The following is a 7,854-nucleotide window of genomic DNA, read 5'->3' as shown; positions in this document are numbered from 1 at the left end:
GCCGGGCGTGGCCAGGGCCCCACGTCACCGCAGAGTACGGGGCTCAGCTGGGGCTTCCTGCCCTCCCTTCCGCCCTTTCTCCCGTGGGCCCTGCCGCCAACAGCTTGGGTGCTGGTGCTCTGGCCAGCAAGGAAAGTCAGCTTTCCCCAGACCCTTCCCTACGCCCCCGGGGTGGGGGTTGCCAAGCCTGGGCAGTGTACACATGGCTCTCCATGAGGCCCTGCAGCCCTTGGGACACCATCCTGGCGCCTCCTCCCCTCAGGGTACCAAGGAGAGGCTTCTTCTGTCCACAGTTGGTAGAAGTCACATCCTGTCTGTGGCCTCAAGGTCTGAGAGGCAGCCACAGGCCAAGAGGTGGCAGGAGGTCTCTTGAGGCGGTTGGCCTACGTCAAACCTCATTCCCGGCAGACAGTCTGCAAATATTTACTGAGGGGCTGCACTGTAGCCGCTCTGTGCCCCGGTCTGCAGGGCAGACAGAGATGCCCTGTAACAGACAAGGGGCTTGTGTTCCAACCGGGAAGGCCAGACTGACACTCGGAAACCAGGGGTCCGGTTGATCCCAAGCTATGCTTGTAACACTCCAGTGTGTGGGAAGGTGCAGACGAAACTCAGAGATGCTGGGCTTACTCTCGGAACCCCAAGGAGGCTGGAGAAGGGTCCTAGTTTGGCCCAAGGACTGTCCTCCACGCAGCCCTAAAGGCATGGAGTTCGCAGATGGGCCCCCCGAGGTCTCCGGCTTCCCGCCTTACTCTTCCTGGACATTTTCCCCCATTTCTTCATCCCCACATAAGTTTGATCCCTTCAAACTAAGCACAAAAATATCCATAAGATGTCTGCCTGTGTCAGTCAGCCCACCTTGCAAGTGAGGTCCTGCTATTCTTGTTTTGCCGAGGAGAAAAATGAGGCTTATGCAGTCTCAGGTATCAAACAGAATGCGTGCATTGCGTGTTAGTCACTCAGTCGCGTCTGCCTCTTTGCAACCCCATGAACTATAGCCTGCCATGTTCCTCTGTCCCTGGGATTCTCCAGGCAAATGGGTTGCCATGCCCTCCCCTCCAGGGGATCTTCCCCACTCAGTGATCGAACCCGCATCTCCTGTGTCTCCTGCATTGGCAGGCGTGTTCTTTACCACTAGCGCCACCTGGGAAGCCCCATCGAACAGGATACCTTCCATCAATAGCACTGTGCTTTTGTGGAGCACCTCAGCTCCATTTTCTTATGTGTTCAGTGACAGCTTGGCTCCCATCTAACTCTCCCTCATCCGGGGGCCCTGAACATGGTTGGCCACACATGGTTGGCTTCTGGGCAAATTTTTCACCAATGAGTTTCCTCCTAACTCAGAGCTGAGCTCCCTGTACTAAAGGATCGAGTATTCATACTAGAGAAACAGAAGGGTGGGGGGTGGTCACTGTGAGATTGAGGCTCAGAAGTGGGGGTGGGGAGAACCTGGGGCCTTGGAGGCTGGCAAAGGGGGTCCTAGGAGGTCGGAGATGGACATAGAAAAGGAGATGGAGGCGGTCAGAGACAGGCTTCTGCTGAGCCTCCTCTGTGCTCCGTGCAGAGGGAACTCCTAAGATCTAGGGGACCGCAAACCCTGACCGTGTTGTGATCTTCTTTTCGACAAAACTGCCTTTTCGGTAAATACTTTTTTGGGCCAATCTCACTGAATTAACTATCTGGGTCATTTGAATTTCTTCTCCAGGAAATAATTGCGGCCTCTGGGAAATGTTAAGTGTACGGCAGCCCCGTGAGCGGACAGGAAGCGCCAGCTTCTCTCTCTGCCTGCACCACTGCCTTCCCTTTCTGTGTGACCCAGGGAACCGAATTAGCAGTGGCTCCCGTCTCCGGGGTCCAGCGTGGCTTTGGATCCCTCTGGGGGGAAGTCCCTGGGGCGTTCGAGGTAGCTCTGCATGTGAGAGAAAGGAGATGTGTGTTCTTTTCTGTCTATGAGGGCAGTGACTACCTTCCAGGCAGCAAATTTTTTATTTTTTCGGAAAATAACATTCTGTAGATGCCCTCTCCAATTCTGGAAGGTGGAACAAAGCAGCATTAGGGGGACTCACGCTGCGGCTTCACAGCGCAAGACAAGACAAAAGCTCTTAGGCCAGAGCTGGGGAGTGGGATGCTGGTGGGGGCAGCTGCATAGCTTTGAACACGGTAATGAAATGTCGGAGGAGAGCTGCTACCGGCCTCTTTTCTGGCTGGGGGATGTGGGAAGCCACTGCAAACATGAGAATGGTTCCTCTTCATCACGAAGTGTCGGACGAGGAGGCGGTGTTGTCTGAGGGGAAGAGCGACCACCTTATGCATCAGAACAAGGCTGGCCCTTCCCCAAACCCCTGGGGAGGCAGGAGGGGAGATGGTGGGAAAGTTTGCAAGGGGCTTTCTGTTCGTCTGCTAGGACAGCCCTAACGAAGCACTGCAGGGTGGGTGGCCTGAACAACAGAAATTAATTAATTTCACAGTTTTCCTCACGATTCTGGAGGCCAAAAGTCCAAGAGAAAGGTGTCAGCTGGGTTGCCTTCTCCTGAGGCCTCTTTCTGCATGTGTAGTCGGCCACCCTCTTCCTGTGTTCCCACGTGGCTTTTCCTTGTCCGGGTCTATGGTCTAACCGCTTCCTGTTATAAGGTTGCCACCAGTCAAGGGAAGGTAGGGTCTGCTATATGCCTTCCTTTCACCTTCATTACATCTTTCAAGGCCCCATCTCCACAAAAGGTCGCAGCTGGGACTCCCCTGGTGGTCTAGTAGCTAAAACTCTGAGCTCCCAATGCAGGAGGCCTGGGTTTGATCCCTGGTCAGGGGACAGATCCCACATGTCGCAAGTAAGTGTTTGCATGCCAGCAATTAAAGATCCCACGTGCCGCAATGAAGATCAAAGATCCCATGTGCCTCAACTAAGACCTGGCACAGGCAAATAAATAAATAAATATTTTAGAAACAAACAAACAAAATCCCCCCCAAAAGGTCACAGTGTGGGGGATTGGGGATTACAATGTCAACATACAAATTTTGAGGAAAACAAAACTCAGTTTCAGGCTTCCTGAGTGTCGAAGAATTGATGCTTTTGAACTGTGGTGTTGGAGACGACTCTAGAGAGTCCCTTGGACTGCAAGGAGATGAAACCAGTCAACCCTAAAGGAAATCAGTCCTGAATATTCATTGAAAGGACTGATGCTGAAGCTGAAGCTCCAATACTTTGGCCACCTGATGCGAAGAGCCGACTCATTGGAAAAGACCCTGATGCTGGGAAAAACTGAAGGCAAAAGGAGGAGAAGGGGATAAGAGAGGATGAGATGGTTGGATGGCATCACCAACTTGATGGACAGGAGTTTTAGCAAGCTCCAGGAGATGGTGAAGGACAGGGAAGCCTGACATGGTGCAGTCCATGGGGTCACAAAGAGTTAGACATGACTGAGTGACTGAACAACAGGCTTCCTAGGTGGGAAGGTGGAAGCTAAGTGACTGGGGAGACGAGGGGAGATGCCTGCTGATGCACAGAGAGGTTAGGACCTCCTGGGGCACTAGGTCATCCTGACTGAGCTCCCTGACCAGAGGACACCCAGGGGCCCAAAGGTGAGCTCACCACAAGGAAGGGAGGCCTGAGCTGGTGAGCCAGGTTCACCAGCATCGGGGTCTAGAGGCTGGTGAGTGTGGGGAGTGAGGAGCAGGGGGGGTAGTAAGGGAGGGTGGGAGCTGTGGTTGGATGTTCTTCCCCCTGCACACACACAGCAGGCTAAGCATATGTGAATGCGCATCAAAGAACTGCCACCCTGGAGCCCAAGCTGAGGCTTCCCAGCTGTGAGGAGGTTTGTATGAGCCAGGCTGCTGTGCACAGCTCATCCAGCTGCAGACAGCATGTTTGTGTTCTAGGGCCACATGGCTGTGTGTGAGCACTGCGTTTCTGGAGCCGGGGGGCAGCCTGCACAGTGGGACAGTGTGGCTCTGACCCCGAGTTTGCCCACCCCTTCAGGACCAGTCTTCCGTGATGATACCATGTGGCAGCTGCAGACGCGATTAACAGGAACAAGGCTGGGCAGACTCTTGCTCTCTCTCCACAGGCATTTCAAGGTAAGACTGACCTCTTAAGTCTGTAAGGCCCAAGGATACTGGGAGATGGGGATAGAGAACGTCCAGGGAAGGAATTTTCTTCCAGATGATGTGGGAAGGTGTGCGCTGGGTGATCAAAGAATAGAAGAGAGACGACTGGTTTGTATCCCAAGTTGGGTGAATGGGAAGTACCGGTCATGTTAAGGTCCCTCTGGGAAGAGGGGACACCTTTTATGGGTGAGGTTTTAAAAATGTGCACTTTTGTGCTCGCTTTGGCAGCACATATACTAAAATTGGAACAATACAGAGAAGATTAGCATGGGTCCTGTGCAAAGATGACACGCAGATTCATGAAGTCTTCCATATTTTTTGATATATGGCAGAAACCAACACAATATTGTAAAGCAATCATCCTTCAATTAAAAATAAATGAATTTATTTTGAAAAATCTGCACTTCCGACAACATAAAACTCCTAGAAGAGCTCATAGGCAAAACATTCTCTGACATAAAACATACCAGTGTTTTCTTAGGTCAGTCTCCCAAGGCAATAGAAATAAAAACACAAATAAACAAATAGGACCTAAGCAAACTTACAAGCTTTTGCACAGCAAAGGAAACCATAAACAAAACAAAAAGACAACCTACGGAATGAGAGAAAATATTTGCGAAGATGTGACTGATGAGGGTTTAGTTTCCAAAATAAACAAGCAGCTCATACAACTCAACAACAAAAACTCAATTGAAAAATGGGCAGAGGACCCAAATAGACATTTCTTCAAAGAAGACATACAGATGGCCAAAAGCACATGAAAAGATGTTCAACATTGCTAATTATTAGAGAAATGCAGATCAAAACTACAATGAGGAACCACCTCATGGTGGTCAGAATGGCCAACATTAAAAAGTCTACAAACAATGATAAAAGATGGAGAGGGTGGAGAAAAGGGAACTCTCCTACACTGTTGGCTGGAATATAACTTGGTGACGCCATTATGGAAAACAGTATGGAGTTTCCTCAAAAAACTAAAAGTAGAATTACCATATGATCCAGCAATCCCACTCCTGTGCATACATCCAGACAAAAGTAAAATTCCAAAAAGGTACATGCACCTTTGTTTTCACTGCAGCACTATTTACAACAGCCAAGACATGGAAACAACTAAATGTCCACCGACAGAGGAAAGAATAAAGAAGATGCTGTACATACATACAATAGAATATTACTCAGCCATAAAGAGAATGAAATAACAGCGTTTGCAGCAACAGGGATGGAACTAGAGATTATCATACTAAGTAAAGTTAGTCAGAAAGAGAAGGACAAATACCATATGCTATTACTTGTATGTAGAATCTCAAATATAACACACATGAGCTTTTCTACAAAACAGAAACAGACTCACAGAAATAGAGAGCAGACTTACTGTTGCCAAGGGATGGATTGAGAATTTGGGATCACCAGATGCAAATTAGGATCGATAAACAACAAGATCCTACTGTAGAGCACAGGGAACTAAATATCCTCTGATAAACCATAATGGAGAAGAATGTGAAAAAGAATGTATGCGTGCATGCTCAGTCACTTCAGTCGTGTCTGACTCTTTGAGACTCTATAGACTGTAGCCCATCAGGCTCTTCTGTCCATGGGATTCTCCAGGCAATAATGCTGGAGTGGGTTGCCATGCCCTCCTCCAGGGGATCTTCCTGACTCAGGGACTGAACCCACATGTCCCGCATCTCCTGCTTTGCAGGTGGATTCTTTATCCACTGAGCCACCTGGGAAGCTCATATATGTTATAACTGAGTCACTTTGCTGTACAGCAGAAATTAACACATTATAAATCACCTATACTTCAATTAAAAAAAAAAGAAAAAAATCTGCACTTATGGATTTTGCTTCAAATTGTGACTCATCATACATCCAAAGGCCCAGGTTTTTCTCAGTTTGTACTCATTAACAGGCAAAGGTTCTTGTGCAGGCACTGCGGTGGACACAGAGAGGTACTGGCCTCCGGTGACTTATTAATGAAGGAGGAGAGACCTGAGTCGTTCCGTCAACTCTGCCCCAGATCCCAGTCGGCTGTCTTCAGGGAGGAACCACTCTGACTTAGGGTGAGTTTCTCAGAAGCAGACTCAGAGACAGGGATCGTGGGAAACTGATTTATTTGGGTGGTGCTCCCAGAGGGAGAGGGCTGAGGGAGCAGGGCTGTGAACCCAGGCACAGCTCTGCAAGGTCACACCTCAGAGTTTATGGGCTTTCCTCATCCCCAGTCAGTCAGTCCTTGGCTAAGGGACTCCTGGGAGGTCAGAAACTTCCAGGCACTCGGGGCTTTTTGCTCTTGTGGGCAGAGGGTTGTGGCAGCCCGTACACAGTCCTCCCAAGGGAGAGGGGGCTGTGGACCCAGAGGAACCCACTGCTGGGGGAGGGACACACAGAAAGCATCGAAGGACTGCCTCTGGGGGTGGGCAGAGCTCTGTCTACCGTCCCTCTTCAGGCCAAACAGCTCCCATACCTCACGTTGACTTCCCCCGGAACTGTTTTAAGATCTGATTCAGTGGAGGGAGGGTGACACTTGGGTCAGAACCTCCCAGGCTGCGGGTGACTCCTTGACCCCCCAGCTTTGTGACCTTGAGCAAATGACTCTGACCTTCACTCTCCTCCTTGGCAAGAGGGCAACAGTAACTCCTGCCTCCCAGGGTGGCTGTAGAGATAAATGAGGCAGAGCCCGCTAGGCACCTGCCCATTGCTTGGCGGGCAGCAGGAACCTGGGAAATGCCAACTCCCTGCCGTCCCTTCGGCTCCCTCCTTTTGGTGAAGAACCTATTTCCTGGTGAGTGCCAGGTCTGCTGAAAAGTCCCGGCGACCTGCTCGTTGTGTTTATGTACCGTTCTGTGGAAGGTAACAATTTAGATGGCAAATTGCACTGCCAGACTCAGGGAGTTGGTGTATTAATTCCTGACTATTTACTGTGACAGGTTTAATGCCCAATATGTCAGGGAGCGGTAGGGCTCCCGCTCCACGGCACACAGAATTGCAAAGCCAGACAAACTTCCTGCTTCCCGGGTGCATCAAGCATCTCAGAGTGCTGCAAGTCTCCTCTGCTCAGGGGGCTGGGAGCACCCAACCGGGCGGATTTCATCCCGGTTCCTCTCCCAGCGACTCCCAGGCTTATAGGTGCGGCGGTGGGGGAAGCCATCTTTTCTTTCTTGGAGGGGCACAGACCAGCCCCTCCCCAATCTGTGCAGCTCTGTAGAGTTTGGGTGTGGAGTGAAAGTGCCACCTAGGTAGCTCTGCTGGTGCCTGTCTCAGTCAGGCCATAGAGGCACTGGTGGCCTGGGAGATGGCACTGATGAAGTTCCCCCTCTCTCCCTCTGTGTTGACCTCAAGCAAATGTCTGTGTTAGCTGGCATTGGCCCCATTCTGCAGGTCAGAACACTGAGGCTTAAGTAACCTCTCAGAGCCCACGAGAGGCGGAATCCAGCAGTGAGCTGCTGTCTTCCTGGCTTCCTTTCTGGGAGCCCCCAGGCCACTCTGCAAGTCCTGTCTCCCTGCACAGCTGCCCCCAGGCCTGTACATGAGGGTCCTTCCTACATCACATAGGTTTTCTAAAGAGACAGAGGAGGGACTTCCCTGGTGGTCCAGTGGTTAAGAACTTGCCTTGCAATGCAGGGGACATGGGTTCGATCCCTGGTTAGGGAAGTAAGATCCCACATGCCACGGGGTGACTACCTTCTCAGGCTGCAATGAAGATCCCATGTGCCTCAACTAAGACCTGATGTAGCCAAAAACATAAATATTAAAATAAAA

General features: G+C 50.6%; 1 non-coding gene across 1 annotated transcript; it reads left to right on the top strand.

Annotated features, from left to right (window-relative positions):
• Window positions 1-4,310: 4,310 nt before the first annotated feature.
• On the top strand, window positions 4,311-4,417 carry LOC145522069 (U6 spliceosomal RNA). The gene has a single exon (XR_014065888.1). It is a non-coding gene; the product is annotated as a U6 spliceosomal RNA (small nuclear RNA).
• The last annotated feature ends 3,437 nt before the right edge of the window (window positions 4,418-7,854 follow it).

The sequence above is a fragment of the Giraffa tippelskirchi genome, chromosome 9, assembly GCF_054371585.1.
Source record: "Giraffa tippelskirchi isolate mGirTip1 chromosome 9, T2T-mGirTip1v1.2.pri, whole genome shotgun sequence".
Lineage (NCBI taxonomy): Eukaryota > Metazoa > Chordata > Mammalia > Artiodactyla > Giraffidae > Giraffa > Giraffa tippelskirchi.
The sequence above is the reverse complement of the archived record's forward strand: the minus strand, read 5'-3'. Positions and strand labels throughout refer to the sequence as shown.